Source organism: Oryctolagus cuniculus, chromosome 1, assembly GCF_051225735.1.
Source record: "Oryctolagus cuniculus isolate XC-2025 breed Fujian yellow rabbit chromosome 1, ASM5122573v1, whole genome shotgun sequence".
In the NCBI taxonomy this organism is placed as follows: domain Eukaryota; kingdom Metazoa; phylum Chordata; class Mammalia; order Lagomorpha; family Leporidae; genus Oryctolagus; species Oryctolagus cuniculus.
The window spans coordinates 238,478,199-238,495,000 of NC_142867.1; the positions used below are offsets into that span (position 1 = coordinate 238,478,199).

The 16,802-nt window shown below is 51.3% G+C and overlaps 1 long non-coding RNA gene across 7 annotated transcripts in view; it reads left to right on the top strand.

Annotated features, from left to right (window-relative positions):
* Nucleotides 1–961: 961 nt before the first annotated feature.
* The window catches only part of LOC138847610 (uncharacterized), a 17,995-nt gene continuing 2,154 nt past the window's right edge, over nucleotides 962–16,802 (top strand). Inside the window, exons 1-4 of one of the 7 annotated variants that reach the window (XR_016227253.1) lie at nucleotides 962–1,705; nucleotides 3,881–4,884; nucleotides 10,389–10,487; nucleotides 13,347–16,802. The exon at nucleotides 13,347–16,802 is cut by the window's right edge and continues 751 nt beyond it. This is a non-coding gene — a long non-coding RNA (uncharacterized LOC138847610). Of the gene's footprint in view, nucleotides 1,706–3,880; nucleotides 10,488–13,346 lie in introns of all 7 variants that reach the window. The other 6 variants (XR_016227256.1, XR_016227250.1, XR_011385496.2 and 3 more) reach the window with 6 other exon arrangements.

A 16,802-nucleotide genomic window follows, 5' to 3' on the forward strand; every position in this document is an offset into this window, starting at 1 on the left:
CGCGTCCGGACACCGTCTTGGAAAAAACAGGAACCCCGACACGCGCCGGAGCACCCCGCGGGTATTTCCCGGCTCTCGCCGCCGCCCCCAGAAACCTCTGCTGAGCCTGCGCGAGCTGCGGACGCAATTCCGCTGCCACTGGACGCCGAAGGAACCCAAGCGCGGGGCGACCCCAGCGCCCGCCGCCGCGCCGCCCGAGGGGATGCTCGCCAAACGCCAGCGAGCGGCAGGCAGAGGTTGTTCGCAGATCTCAGCAGGCCTGGATGCATTTGTTCAAAACTCAGCGAGCTGCAAACGCTGGGAGCTGCAGTCAGGAGCCAGGAGCTCCATCCGGGTCCCCCCCCCACCCCGAGGTACAGCAGGTGCAGAAGACCCTGAGCCACCCCCAGGAGCTCCGGCCTGGTCTCCCAGATGTGCAGGAGCAGGGACTGAAGCCAGGAGCCAGGAGCTCCATCCGGCCCCCCCCCCCCGGAGGTACAGCAGGTGCAGAAGACCCTGGCCACCCCCAGGAGCTCCGGCCTGGTCTCCCAGGTGTGCAGGAGCAGGGACTGAAGCCAGGAGCCAGGAGCTCCATCCGGCCCCCCCCCCCGGAGGTACAGCAGGTGCAGAAGACCCTGAGCCACCCCCAGGAGCTCCGGCCTGGTCTCCCAGGTGTGCAGGAGCAGGGACTGAAGCCAGGAGCCACGTGAGGGTGGGGACAGGTGACGTAGCAGCCTCGCCCCGGGACTGGGCCCTGAGGGTCCAGCCTGGCTCTGGGGTCTGCCTTGTTCCTCCTCCCATCCATCATCTATGAATCCATCCACCCATCAGCAATCACCCTTTGGCAACGCCCCCTGCCGTCTGTTCCTCCGCCCCTCCCCCCGTGACTCACTGGCCCTGATGGACAGCTGGGGCTACCTAACCTTTGCCACGAAGCCCCGCCCACGGAGCACATGATCACCCCACAATCCCCTCGCACCTTGCAGACAAAACGCAGCGCTCCCCTCAACCCGCAGCGGACGCGTCTGCGTGTGCCTGGCCTCCCAGCGCTCGCCCTTGGCTGGCTGCGAGCCGCGTGCTGCTGCCCATGCCGGACCGAGCACTCCCGCGCCCGGTTCCACGTGGCTTCCGGGGGCTCGCAGGACGCGGGATGGAGACCTGGCTGCAGCTCCCTGCTCCTGCACACCTGGGAGACCGGATGCAGCTCCTTGGGGTGGCCCAGGGCCCTGTGCACCCACATGGAGACCCGGATGGAGACCCTGGCTCCTGGCTGCAGCTCTCCGGTTGTGCACACCTGGGAGACCCGGATGGCGCTCCCGCCCGGCCCAGCTGTCAGTCCTCAGCTTGTCTTTCTGCGGCGGGGCCGCGTCTTTCTGAGCGGCCCAGGGGCGCCGACACGTGTTTCCATCAGCAGCACAAAGGCCGCGAGCAGCTGCTCCAGCGCAGAAATCAAAGAACCGCTCGGCGCTGCTCACGGCGGGGGAGCTGCTCTCGGGCTCCGGGCTGCTTTGCACACGTCAATCAAAAGCTCCGAATCACCTGCACGAGACGGCGGGGCGATCATTGGATGCTGCATCCGGTCTCCCACGTGGGTGCAGCCGGTGCACAAGGCCCTGAGCCACCCCCAGGAGCTCCATCCGGGTCTGCCAGGTGTGCAGGAGCCGGGAGCTGCATCCGGGTCCTCCCCAGTGCGGTCAGGAGCAGAAGACTCCAGAGGAGCTGACAGGTGCTGTTGTTGATGGATGATGGACGTGCTGGTGGGGGCGGGGCCGCTCGGGCTGTGGGGAGAGCTGATTATTTGGGGTTTATATGGGGGCTTTGTTTTGTTAAGAGGGTATGTTTGTGCGAACGGTAGCTGAGCTGCTTTGCACAAATTGCAAAATGATGTCAGTTGCTTTGCACAAATCCCAGCTCCGAGCTGAGATTCTTTGCACAAACTCCGTGCAACCAGCCCAGGGGTGCCTCACTCCTTGTTCCTGACTGTATAATATTCCCCACATGTGCAAACCCACCCCCAGCCAGCCCCAGGAGCTCCGCCCATCGCAGCCCTAGCCCCACCCATTCAAGCTAGTTCGGGCTTACTGCAGGCTCAGAGCATCTGGAGCCATGCCCATCCCAGCTTGCTGATGACCCTGGAATGTGTGTTGATTGGCAGGCGCACTGGGGAGGGAACAGACATGGGAGCTGCCATCTTGGAGGTGATTGGCAGGTACACGGGGGAGGGAAGAGACATAGAAGCCACCACCTTGAAGGAGGTGACGACATGGAAGGCTGCCATCTTGGAGGAGGTGATTTAGAGAGGGAAGGGCACGTGGGGACAACAGGTGATGATGTCATCCCTGGGATCTTGGTTTATGTGGTGGAGGAGGGGCAGCGCAGGTTCAGGGACACCTGGAGGAGCCACTGGGATGGTTCTGTATGAACCTGGGTCTTGATGGACCTGTCAGTCACTAAGTGTGCACCTGCCTTGCCCCAGACCCACCAGCACCTGCCAATCACCGGGCATGCACCTGTCAGTCACTCAGTGAACACCTGCTAATCCCAGACACACGTGCACCTGTCTGTCACTGAGTGTGCCTGTCAATCACTAAGCCCTGAGTCTGAGACCCTGGCTCACTCTCTCAGTTCTATTTGAAGAAACCTGGCTGCAGCACCTGGATGTCTCTCAACACACACGCGTGCGCTCCTGGCCTGTTGCTCAGGTGGGATCAAGTCCCACGAGGCCCTGAGCCCTGACCTGCGCCCACAGCACAGGGGCACGCACAGGACACCCTCCCATGAGCAAGCAAAGCCGGTACACAGTAAGGGTGGCTTCCCGACCCGATCCCGCCCCAAACTCACTCTGAGTGACAGTGCTGGGGGATGGGGGGCCCCCTGCATGCCCCGCCCCTCCATTCCCGGCAGGGGCACCTGTGACAGTCCTGGTGGATGGCGTGTCAATCACCTCTGACAGGCGCCCATCACTTCATTGTGTTTATTTATTTCATTTTATTATCTTATTTGCATAAATTTTATTGATTTATATTATCTTTTTCTTGTGTTTTTATTTATATTTCTTTTTCTATATATTTCTATTTCTTTCTATTTATATGATTTTATTTCTATATCTAAATTTCATATCATTTTATTTCATTTATTTTACTTATTTATATATTTTAACTGATTATGATTTTTACTTCATTTATTGCATGTATTTCAATTTTATTATTGTAACTTCAATTTTTAATTTTTTGTCTTCATTTATTTCACTTTAATTCATTTTATTCTATGATATTCCATTTTATTTTAGTTTATTTGGGAGATGTGAGCTACCTCTGTCCACTCCCAGCCGCTGGAGACTCAATGGCCGCTGTGGTCACCTCTGTCCACTCCCTGTCTGCCCACAGCAGCTGGACACGAGCTGTGTGTGCGAAAATCAAATTCCTTCCAAAAAATGCATTTAAAAAAATCAAACTGCACGCAAAACTGCAGACTATACTGTCTCAGAGTTCGAATTATATGCAAATACTGTGTCCAAAATTGTACCAAACTGTATGCAAATACAGACCCACGCCTCTTGAGTAGCCCCTCCCCTCCCCACGGCCCCGCCTTCTCGTGCGCAGTCTCTCTGTTTCTCCTCCCAGGAACCCGCAGTGAAATCCCTGATCGAACAGACCTCGTGCAGATTTTTAAAAAATATTTGTATTTCTTTCCTCTATTTCTGCCGCGTCGTAGGCTATGAAAGATGCCAGAACTCCCAGGCCCCCCCAAAATAAAATAACAAAAAACCTGGAAGCGCGCGGGCGGCAGAACGTGGCGCGCGGAGGCGCAAATTCGGCGCCCGCCGGCACCAAAATCCGCGCGCGCTCCTGGGGGACTCGCCTGCCAGGACCAATTTGTTTTATCTTTTTCCCTTGCTCAGATCAAGGCGGGGACCCAGCAGGCGGCCTCCGCCAGCGCCGCTGACGGCTGTCAGCCCGGACATCAAAGCGAGCGGCGGAGGGGACGGCTCGGGGCCTTGTGCACCTGCTACACCTGCGTGGGGACCCGGATGGAGCGCCTGCGCCCATCCCTCCATTCAAAGCTGGGCGAAGGGTAGGAACACTGGAATGTCAGATAGGCGAAGCCACGCCTCCCAGCAGGTCCCCTTCTCACTCACTGCTTGGCCAGGCCCTTTAGTGCACCCCGCTTCAAAAATAATAATAATAAAATAAAAAACTACTACTGCGCATGCACCACCTATCCCGTGCGCTTCCAGAAGGCCCGCATTGCGCATGCTCCACCTAAAGCCCTCCCACCGCCTGCCTTGCTGCCCACTGCGCATGCTCACTCCTATCCCGCTCCCCTGCTGTCGCTCATCCTCGGCCGGCACGCAACGCGCATGCGCCGCCGGGCAGTCTTCCGAGCCGCACATTGCTCTGCGCGTGAGCCACCCCACAATCGTGCCTCCTGCCCCTGGCGCCAACCATGCCTGGACCTACTGCGCGTGCTCGCCCCTTCGCGGCGGCCCCTCAAGACCCCTCAGGTACCCCAAAAAACCGTGACCACGGAGGTGCCGGTCGCCAGCCCAGCCTCCGGAGCCCTCCCCTCAGCCTCCAGTAACGCCTGGAGGGCCCAGGAAGAGAGAAAAAATGGTACGGCAGTCGCTGCCTTGATGACGTCACACGCGCGCCGAGAGCCGCCCGTGCGGGGCAGCTTCGTTTCCGGCGCACCCATTTTCAACCTGCCGGAAACCGGGCCGCCTTTTGTGTTCCGAGGAGAGAACCGCGGCGGTGGTGCTGCAGCCCGTGCTGCTGATGAAGATGGAGGAGCTGTTCCCGCGCGGGCTGAGCGAGGCCCGGCCGGACCCCGCGGCCGCAGCGAGCGGAGTGGGGGTGATGTCCATGGAGCATGGGCGTGACCTGTGAGGGTAGGCGTGTCGTGTAGGTGGGTGTGGCCTTGTGAGTGGGCGTGGCATCAGCGAGAAGCATTTTCTGCCCAATAGAACAGCTTTGAAGACTCCTGCACCCCCTTGGTGGGTGAGGGAGGGGCCTCCAGGGTGGGCGTGGCTGTGGGAGAGCTCCACCGGAAGTTGTGGTACTCTGGACAACCTAGAGGTTGTTAATTCCTCTAAAGAGGCACTTTGGCTTTCCTTTGTCCCCCGAGTGCCCCGTGATGGACAGCTGTCACGGAGCAGGGGCTCATGGGAAGGGAGCAGACACTGACCTGACACGGATTAAGGGTTCATGGGAAGGGACTCCTGGTGCATTCTGGGAGCTGCGTCCCTGATGCGTTCTGGAGACACAGCCAATGAGTTTGCAGCAATGTCCCTTCGCACAGAGGTGGCTCAGATCCCCGCCTTGTGCCACAAAAGTCTCTTTGCAAAGCAGCTGCCCGGCTTCAACCCTGTGCATTTGCAGCGAAGCTGCAATTTGCAAAATGTTTGCTCGCAGTGACTTTTATTGCTTTATTTTGTGTGTGTGCGCAAACTTTATCCACGTGCAAGGAGGGACCTGAAAGTCGCCCCCCGGGGGTCTTGTGCAATCTACCAGGGGTGAGGGTCAGGTGAGGGACAGGTGATGTACATGTGAGGGGACAAGTGAGGGCCAGTGATGTGGGACCTCCACCACCATTTTCAATGTAGGCCGAGACGGACTGCAGGCAAAACTAAGTGTTCTGGGTCGCAGGTCATCATCTGATGGCAGAGGCAGTCACTTGGTCTGATGGCAGAGGTGCTCACCTATTCTGATTGCAGAAGCTGAGGACAAGCCCTCAAGAATTAACTTAACCAGAGGACAAGCTGGGTTTCAAACACTGGGTGCCTCGTAGCTGCATTCAGCGCAGCTGAGGATGCTCCTGCATCCACAAGACCAGAGTCGGGTGGGGGAGGGGCTCAGGCTCAAACCAGTCACATTCTGGAAAGATTCCACACCTAAGCACAGAGGTCCTTGAAGTCCTCTGGGAAGGACCTGTCCAATGAGGGGAGGAATGGCCTGGTTAGCTGTTAACTCTCAGCTCTATTTTGTTTTCAAAACCTACTTAAAGTCAATAGGAATGGATAAGAGCTGGGTCTCAGAGTTCATGATCATCAGGCAGGCCTTAAGGCCTGGCCAGGGCTGTGTGAGGGCCGGAAGTGGTGTCACAGGGAGGTGGGCACTTACTGAGGGAAGCAGGCCTGTCCATCTATGGAATGCAGGAAGTGACATCAGGAGGGAGGCAGGAACTTATTTCGGGAAGCCAACCCGTCCATCTATGGGATACTGGAAGTGATGCAAGTTTCATATAGTTCCTACATACATTTTAGGAACAAAGTAATACTTCCCAACCTACCAATGCTCCAACCCTCTTCATCCTCCTCCTCCCCCCATTCCCACTCTTAATTTTTAAGCTTTATTTATTTATTTGAAAAGGCAGAGTTACAAGGAGGCAGAGGTGGAGGGGGGGCCTTCCATCCGCTGGTTCACTTCCCAGATGGCCACAATGGCCAGAGCTGCACCAATCTGAAGCCAGGAGCCAGGAGCTTCTGGGTCTCCCACATGGGTGCAGGGGCCCAAGCTCTTGGGGCATCTTCCACTGCTTTCCCAGGCCATAGCAGAGAGCTAGATCAGAAGTGGAGCAGTCGGGACTCGAACTGGCGCCCATATGGGCTGCTGGCACAGCAGGCGGCAGCTTTACCCACTATGCCAAAGCACTGCACCCCCCACTTTTAATTTTTATAAAGATTTACTTTCAGTAAATTCCTAAGGATCATAAAGTTAAGCCAACACTAAGTAAAAGAGTTCAACAAATAGTATGAAAAAAAAAAAACACTTCCTCAACAAAAAAGACAAGGGCTGTAAACAATCATTGAATGCCAATGTCCATTTCACTCCAATACATTACATTTTGGGTAGTCTATAAGTTACCCAGAGCAGGGAAAACATGATATCTGTCGTTTTGGGACTGACTGATACCACTAAGGATAATGGTTTCCAGTTGCATCCATTTAGTTGCAAAAGATAGGATTTCGTTTTTTGACAGCTGAGTAGTAGTCATCAGCTGATGGACATGTGGGTTGATTCTGTATCTTAGCTATTGTGAATTGAACTGCAATGGACATGGGGTGCAGATAAATCTTTCATATCTTTCTTTTGGCCTGGGTAAGTGCCAGGACTGGAATGGGTCATGTGGAGGTCTCTGTTCAGATTTCTGAGCTATCTCCACACTCTCCACAGTGGCTGCACCAGTCTACAGTCCAGCCAGCAGTGGATGAGGACACCTTTGTCCCCGTATCATCACCAGCATTTGTTGTTTGTTGATTTCTATGAGAGATATTCTAACTGGTGTGAGGTGAAACCTCATTGTGTGCCTTTTTTTTAAATAACATCTTTTATTTATTTGAGAGGGAGAGTTAGAGAGAGAGGTGGAGACAGAGGTCTTTCATCCACTCGTTCACTCTCCAAATGGCCATAATGGCTGGAGCTGGGCCAATCAGAAGCCAGGAGCCCAAGCACTCGGGCCATCTTTCACTGCTTTCCCAGGCCAGAGAGACAGCTGGATTGGGACTAGAACCAGCATGCATATGGGATGCCAGTGCTGCAGGCAGAGGGTTAGACCATAACACCACAGCACCGGCCCCCTTATTGTGGTTTTGATTTGCATTTCCCTGATGGCTAGTGATTCTGAGCATTTTAAGTATCTGTGGGCCATTTGAATTTCCTCTCAAAAATACCTGTTCAAGTCCTTTGCCCATTTCTTAGCTGGGTTGTTTGTTTTGTTGTTGTTGAATTTCTTGAGCTCTTTATAGATTCTGGATGTTAACCCATTATCAGTTGCATAGATTACAAATATTTTCTGCCATTCTATTGTCTTTACTTGGCTGGGTGTTTGTTTTGCAGTGCAGAAGCTTCTTAGCTTGATGTAATCCTATTTGTCATTTTTTATTTTGATGGCCTGTGCTTCTGGGGTCCTTTCCAAGAAGTCTTTTCCAATGCCAGTGTTTTGTAGGATTTCCCCAATGTTCTTTTTAGTTTGATGGTATTGGGTTGTAGATTTAGGTCTTAATCCATTTTGAGTGGATTTTTGTGTAAGGTGTAAGGTAGGGGTCTTGCTTCATACTTCTGCATGAGTAAATCTCGTTTTCCCAGCACCATTTGTTGAAGAGACTGACCTTGCTCCAGGGATTGTTTTTACCTCCTTTGTCAAAGCTAAGTTGGTTGTAGGTGTGTGGATTGATTTCTGGAGTTTCTGTTCTGTTCCATTGGTCTATATGTCTGCTTTTTCGGCAGTACCAGGCTGTTTTGATTATAACAACCCTGTAGTATTTCTTGAAATCTGGAATGTGATGCTTTTTTTGGTTTGTTTTTGTTGTATAAGATTGCTCTGGCTATGCGGGGTCTCCTGTGTTTCCATATGAATTTCATATAATTTTTGCTAGGTCTGAGAAGAATGCTTTTGGTGTTTTGAGTTTGATCACATCGATTCTGTAAATTGCTTTTGGTAGTTTGGACATTGAGATGATGTTGATTCCCCCAATCCAGAAACATGGTAGGTTTTTCCATTTTTAAATGTCTTCTATTTCTTTCTTTAGTGTTTTGTAATTTTCATCATAGAGATATTTGACATCCTTGGTTAAATTTATTCCAAGTTTTTTTTTTTTTTTTTTTTTTTTTTTTTTTTTTTTTTTGTAGCTGTTGTGAATGGGTCTTAGAATGATCTTAGAAGTTCTTTCTCACCCATGGCATATTCTGTGTATACAAAGGCTATTGATTGGGCCAGTGCTGTGGCGCAGTTGGTTAATCCTCTGGCTGTGGCACCACCATCCATATAGGCCCAGTTCCAGTCCCAGCTGCTGCTCTTCCCATCCACCTCTCTGCTATGGCCTGGGAAAGCAGTAGAAAATGGCCCAAGTCCTTGGGCCCCTGCACCCTTGTGGGAGACCCGGAAGAAGCTCCTGGCTCCTGGCTTCAGATCAGCCCAGCTCCAGCTGTTGTGGCCATCTGGAGAGTGAGCCAGAGGATGTGAGATATTCTCTCTCTCTCTCTCTCTCTGCCTCTGCCTCTCTGTAATGCTACCTTTCAAACAAATGTAGCCCTAAGTCGCTATCTTGGGGCTGGCACACAGCCTGCATGGCCCTGGCACCCCACACCCCGGACCCTGCTCTCAGGTGAGGGCAAAGGCTCGGGCTGGTCCTGGCTCGAAGGGCATGCCCCGCAGGCTGCAGGTGGAGGGATGCGGGTGCCCCGCAGGCTGCAGGTGGAGGGAGCATGGGTGCCCCTCGGACTGCAGGTGGAGGGATGCGGGTGCCCCGCGGGCTGCAGGTAGAAGGACGTGGGTGCCCCACGGGACTTGGCGCTTCTCCGACCCTGACTGGCGCCGGGTCCTCCGCGGGGACAGTGCGCGCCCAGGCTCTCTCCGTGGAGGAAGAACGCGGATTCCTGGGGCGGTGTTGGAACCCTTGTTAGACACTGCTGGGTATGCCTGCGTCACTGCTGCCCACTTGGCGGTTCTTGGTGGCGAATACACCACTTTTCTTCTCGGTTCATGGTTTACAAGTGTTGAAACTGCACTTTCTGGGGCAGGTACACGTGCTGTAGACCCCCCGGGGAAATCTCTTTGGGTGCTGTTTTCCCTTCTTCCATTGCGTGGCATCTCACACAGCGAGTTGGGGACTGCAGGCAGACCCAGGCTGCGCCATGCGGTCCCCGCGTCAGGCACGCAGCTCGGCAGGCGGGGTTGTCCCGCAGTCTTCAGTGACAGATCGTGGCAAACCACCTGCAAACCTGGGTCCTGCAGGGTGACAGTAACAGAAATACTGCTCCCCGGGCACCGCGTCAGAGGTACAGGGCTCCATAATACCTGACTTTCCCAGTTCAGCTGTGAGCTGTGCTTGTTCAGATATTGGTCAGAAGTGATGGGGAGTGTGTGATGTGCACGCAGAGCAGCCGTGGGGTGGGATTTGAGGTGGAGCCGTTGTGTTTGTAAAGTGTCCCAGCAGCCGAGGCCTCCTGTCTTGCACGCGTGTGGAGCACTTGAATACTACTTTAGCAATCCTGAAAATTCCTTTACATGTACTTGTATTATTTGTGTCTTGCCCTTCAAAATTTTATGTCGATGGGTCCTTAGCATAACAACTTAATGTGTATTTTGATTTTAATCATTTTTACTTTTTGTCTCCTACTTTTCTAGCTCCAGATTTTTTTTTATTTCTTATAGTTATGAAGCATATTAAAGGAAAACTTTCCGGTATTCCCATAATGTAACCTTGTTGGGTATAGTATTAGGGGGCTCCATCAGGGTGTAAAGTTGTCCACTGCTATAAATAAATGCTCACCTTTGAAGATGCAGTTGGTGGAGTTTACTTTAAAAAGAAAAGAACGGCAAGTGATGGTGCAAGTTCCCAGTGCGGGGCCTGAAGCTCGGGAGGGTTTTAAGGGCTGATCACTGATAACGGAATTACTCTGTCAACACAGAATTAACCACCGGTGCAAACAGATGACTGATGGTATAGAGCCAAGAAGAGTGTTGAGGATTTTCACAGAGGAACATGAGGGCCCTTGAGGTTCCCACAGGTGAGTGTGGACGGCTGATGGGTGCGGTCAGCCAGCCATCAGCTCGTCCAGGTCTCCGCTCTCTATGCAGAGACTTTTCTTTCTCTCTGCACAATTAACTTTTACTGTTGCCAGTGCAGACCACATGCGTGCACATGACGGCTCAGATAACTCTGTGGTGTTTCATTCTCCCTGGACTGTTGTCTGTCCTGTGATCCCGCGTGTTTGAAAGCAGTAGCTTCAACCCTAGCACCTGTGGCATCTGGTGCCTCCTGCAGCTTCCCACCAGCAGCCATTTGTGCCCTGCGGGACAGCTAGTGTTGTCTGGAGACGCTCCTGTTCCCGGCAGCTCAGCACTGGCTCTGGTGAGCAAAGCCCAGGCATGCTGCTGAACTTCTGCCAACAGGAGAACTAACAAGATGAAGTGGTATCCAACCCAGATTGTCAGTAATTTGAATTAGATCACTTAGGAATAATGCCAAGTTATTATCCAGAAGAATACAACCATTTCTTATTACTTTCAATAATATAGAGGGGAGCTGGTGCTGTGGCGTAGTTGGTAATGCTGCTGGCTGCAGTGCCGGCATCTCATATGAGTCCCAGCTGCTCCACTTGCCATCCAGCTCCTTGATGATGGCCCGAGTGTTTGGGCCCCTGCACACACATGGGAGACCTGAAAGAAGCTCCTGGCTCCTGGCTTCGGATCGGCACAGTTCTTGCTGTTGCACCCATTTGGAGAATGAACCAATGGATGGAAGACTTTTCTGTCTCTTCCTCTTTCTGTCTGTAGCTCTACCTCTCATATAAATAAATAAATAAATAAATAAATAAATAAATAAATCTATCTTTAAAAAATATAGAGGGGCAGGAAACTGGCCTAGCAGCTAAGATGCTGGGTTAGGATGCCTGCATCCCACCCATCTGGAATGTTTTGGCTCATGTCCTGGCTCCACTCCTGATTCTAGCTTCCTGCTGTCCAGATCCTGGGAGGCAACAAGTGGTGGCTCAAGTAGTTGGGTCCTTGCCACTCATATGGGAGATGTGGACTGGGTTTTCAGATCCTGGCTTTGACCTGGCCCAGCAAGCATTTGGGGAGCGAACCACTGGAAACCACTGGAAAGATCACTCTCTGCCTCTCTCTCTCTCTTTCTCTCTCTCTCACTCACTCAGAGCTGGGCCGTGGCAGGTGATGGCCCAAGTTCTCGGGTCTCTGCCACCCTGTAACATTAAGGCATCACATAAATGTGTGGCTGCAAGATTTGCAGAGTCAGATTTGGGAAAAATAAATAAAATCTCTCTACACAACAGCATCTTATAGGATAGTTTTCATACAATAAAATGTAGTCAAAAGCAATAGACACAGAAAGAAGCAGGTACATCTCACATAGGACTTCAGTACCCAAGACAGATGCTGGAGAATTCCAGATACTTGGGCTCACACCTTGAAACGCTAAGCAGAGCGTCCCCTACTGGATGAGAACCCAAAGTCTCTCCAAGGTCCCTTAAAAATCATTCTGAACAAAAGTGACCTTTATCCAAAAGTCCTTGTGTGACGAGGTAGGGTGTCCACCCCTAGTAGCTGGCTAAGGGACCTAGGGCACACACACATCCCTATCGTCACTTTATATCTCAAGCTAAAAACAAAGATTGGTTTTCTCTGTAGGGTAGACGAGCCCACACACACACACACACACACACACACACGTGTGTAGTTCTAGGATTTTCAGCTTACAGTGTGAACAAGGATGTTGAATATGTTTATTTTAATATCAACCCTTGAGATCCATGTGGGAAACGTGGGTTGGATTCCCAGTTCCCAAATTTGGCCTGCCAGGCACTGACTGTTGCAGACATTTGAGAAGTAAAACAATGAAAACAAGCTTTCTGTCTATTTCCTTGCCTATCAAATAAATATGTATATAGATAAGTTATCTTAAAGTGTAAGTCCCATTTTCTCCATTACTTTATGCTATTTCAAATTTTAAAATAAAAATAACATAAAATTTACCATTCAAACTTTTGAAGTCTGCATTTCTGTGGACTTGGCATTAAGAGCATCACCACCATTCAGTGCTGCAACTTTTTCACCTACTCAAATTGAAACTGTCTCTGTTAAGCAATGTTTCCTGTTAATCCCTTCCTCCAGCCTCTGGCAATGGCTTCTTAGTGTATGCTGCTGTAAATCTGAATACCCCACATGCCACATACTGGTGGGGTCGTAGAATATTTGCCTTTTAAGGCCTGGCGTATTTCACTCAGCATAAGATCCTCAGAGCACATCCATGTTGCAGCACAGGTCAGAATTGCCTTTCTTTGTAAGAGATGGATAGTGTTTCATTGTGTGTGTGCATTTGGTTTACTCACGCGTGCTGTAGCGTGGGTCAGAAGTACTCTCCTTTATAAAAAGCTGATTAATATTCCACTGCATGTATAGACCACACTTTGTGTTAGCCACTCATCTGTAGTGGACACTTGGGTTGCTTGTACCTTTTTGGCTATTGTTTATGTTACTTCTGTGGGTGTACAAATATCTTTTAGGCCAGACCAAAGGCAGAAGCCCAGAATTCGATCCAGGTCTCCCATGTGGGAGACAGCGACTCAACAACTTGAACTGCCACCTGCTGCCTCCCTGGCTGCATGAGGGGAAACAGGAGCTGGAGTGGAGCTGGGACTCAAACAGACCTCTGATATGAGATCTGATTTCTTAGCCACTGCGCCTAACACCCACCTCCAAAATAACATTTAGAGTTTTCCCTAGAATTAAGTAACTTGAGCTGTACTCTTTTGCCCTTGTTTTCAACAGGTTATTTACCAATATATAGTATGCCAATATCAGTATGCTCATCACACTGTCTATTCCCCTGATCTGCCCCCCTCCAGTTTGTATGCAGAGTACAGTGAATACAACTGGATGAAGCTGCATGGAATCAGAGTGCATTGAAGTCACATGAAGTATCCTTGCTAACAAATTTTGACTGTTATGTAATTTGCAGTCCTACTTGTCCTGGTAATTAGTCCTTCTGCTGCCCCTCATTCCTTTTGTCTTTGTCACCTCTGTTGGTTTCGGGTTTCACAGAAGCAGGCGCTCAGCCAAGGGCTTGAGTGCAAGCACTTTATTGAAGAAGAGAGGAACCAGTTGGAAAAGAAGTGGATACAGAGGAGGAAAAGCACCCAGTAAAGTCTGCATTAAGTCAGATACCCCAGTGAATGAACGGAGATTTCAACTGTGGCGAGGAACTTCCAGCAACGCTGTATAATTACCCCAGTCAGGGTGAAAGAGATAACACAGCCCATACCTCTCCATCAAAGGGTGTCATTGATGGGGCCCAATTCCTGGTCCAAAAGAAGTCAGCATGTGAAAGAGTTGTCTGTACCCCCATGTTTATCACAGCTCAATTCACAATCGCTAAGATACGGAATCAACCCACATGTCCATCAACTGAAGACTGGATAAAGAAAATGTGACATATATATACCATGGAATACTACACAGTGGTTTAAAAAATGAAATCCTGTCATTTGCAACAAAATGGATGCAACTGGAAAACATACTTAGTGAAATAAGCCAGCCCCAAAAGGCAAATAGCGTATGTTCTCCCAGATATGTGGAAACTAATAGAGCACTTTAAAGAGAATCTATAGAAATGACACTTTGAGACATGGTGATTTTGAGCAGCCCTCGTCTTGATTGACGAACAGTCCCCCCCACCATGCTGTTTGTTGAACTCTTAGTGTGGGGTTAATCTTACGTGCATACAGTTAATTGAGAATAGATCTCAGTAAAAATAAAAATGAGAACAGGACTTGGAGGAGGAAGAAGGGTGGGAGTGTAGGGAGGGAGGGAAGAGTTACTGTGTTCCTAAATTTGTACTTATGAAATGCATGAAATTTGTATTCCTTAAGTACAAAATAGAAACAGACAGGGATGTGATGCACATAAGCATAAGAAAGTGCTACATATATATAAAAAAGGACGAGTGAACTGCTTGGTATCCAGAGTCAGAGGAGTCACTAGTGTGGGAAAGCCCGCACACATGTGGCGGCAGAAGTGAGCTCTGGAGAGGAGAAAGCTCTGCTGCACCTGGGAAGGACCGAAGTTCTGCCTCTGCGTTCCATTTTCTTGGTGTGTACATGGCACTCGTTAGGTGTGATGGGGGCGACTCACAGGCCTCCGCAGAGCCGGGGTGCTGCCTGAGCTTTTGTGGGGACCCTGGGCTCATGCCCTCCATTGCCAGACCTCCCCAGGAGGGGCCCCTGTGGATTCTTTGATGGGTAGCACAGTGAGTTACAGAGCTTTATCCTCAATCTAGGACAGTGTTCCCTGAGGGCCACGGAGACCTTGCCAGCAAAATGCCTGTATGAACAATTCACTTGACAGTACCCTGATTGGAGGAAGCAATACAAGAAATGCTCATGGGGTCGGAGTGAAAGGGTCGGTTCCACCAGGCAGTGACAGGTCAGGGGATTTAGTCCTAATGAGTTCTGTTCAGCGAAGCTTCCTAAAGGGTGAATGTCCCGCTGCTGCTTTTTCCCACCCACTTTGAACAATGCCACACTCCCCCAAACAGTGAACTTTGGGAGGGAAGCTTGGGTGGTGCTTGATGCTTGTTCAAAATTTGCCTATTTGAGAGTCAGAGGGGGGGGCCAGCACCATGGCTCACTTGGTTAATCCTCTGTGGTGCCGGCATCCCATATGGGTGCCAGGTTCTAGTCCCGGTTGTTCCTCTTCCAGTCCAGCTCTCTGCTGTGGTCCGGGAGGGCGGTGGAGGATGGCCCAAGTGCTTGGGCCCTGCACCCGCATGGGAGACCAGGAGGAAGCTACCTGGCTCCTGGCTTTGGATCAGCACAGCGCCGGCCATAGCGGCCATTTGGGGAGTGAACCAATGGAAGGAAGACCTTTCAAAAAAAAAAAAAAAAAAAAAAAAAAGGGCTGGTGCCGCGGCTCACTAGGCTAATCCTCCGCCTCGTGGCGCCGGCACACCAGGTTCTAGTCCCGGTCGCCCCTCTTCCAGGCCAGCTCTCTGCTGTGGCCCGGGAGTGCAGTGGAGGATGGCCCAAGTGCTTGGGCCCTGCACCCACATGGGAGACCAGGAGAAGCACCTGGCTCCTGCCTTCGGATCAGCGTGATGTGCCAGCCGCGGCACACCAGCCGTGGTGGCCATTGGAGGGTGAACCAATGGCAAAAAGGAAGACCTTTCTCTCTGTCTCTCTCTCACTATCCACTCTGCCTGTCAAAAAGAAAAAAAAAAAAGAGAGAGAGGGACAGCGCAGAGAGCTCCATCTGCATGTTCAGTCCTCAGACGCCTGCATGGATGCACTGTGCTCTCATCACACGTGTTTTGGAGGACTCCTTGACAGCTCCCAGTATGTGGCCATTATGAATAGAACTGCTGTCTGTAATTGTCTGCTGTTAACTGGACATCCCTCTTCAAACCTGTTTCTAAATCTTAGGATGGTGCGTGTTGGGCCCTCTGGTGAGACCATGCTTCACTCTGGAAAACTCCCAGACTCCTCCCCAGAGCAGCGAGCTAGGGTGCAGGCGCCCAGTGAGTGAGCTGCTGCTCTGTGTCCTCCCGCAGTCGTTGCATGTCAGAGATTTTATCCATCTCGAGACACACGGGCCTGCGCTGTGGGGTAGCGGGCAGAGATGCCACCTGGATACAAGTCTTTACATTTTTCTAATTTGAAAGAGTTACAGAGAGAGGAGAGACAGAGACAGAGAAATCTTCCATCCACTGGGTCACTCCCCCAAATGGCTGCATTGGCCCAGCACAAGCCAGGCCAAAGCCAGGAGCCCAGAGCTTCCTCCAGGTCTCCTACATGGGTGCAGGGGCCAAAGGACTTGGATCACCTTCCTCTGCTTTCCCTGGCACAGGGAGCTGGATTGGCAGTGGAGCAGCTGGGTCTTGCACCAGTGTCCGTACGGGCTGCTGGCATCACAGGCAGGAAGCCTAGCCTGCTGTGCCACAGTGCAGGCCCTGGATACAAGTCTGTCTTAAGGCTTGTGTTTTTCCAGTGATGTCTCCCAATCTGTGGCTTATTTTTTGTTTGTTCCTTTTATAGTTTCTTTCACAGAATAGAATTTTTCAAAAGTTGATTTATTTATTTGAATGGCAGACTGACATCATGAGAGGGGCAGAGATATTTTCCATCTCTGGGTTCACTCCTGCAGTAGCTGGGTCTGAGCAACAGTGAAGCCGGCAACAGGAACTTCATTCGTGTCTCCCACTTGAGTGGCAGGGATACAGGTACTTGGGCCATCTGCTGCCTCTCGGTGCTCAGTGGCAGCTCAACCCACTGAGCCGCACAACATCCACTCCCACAAAAGAGATTTTT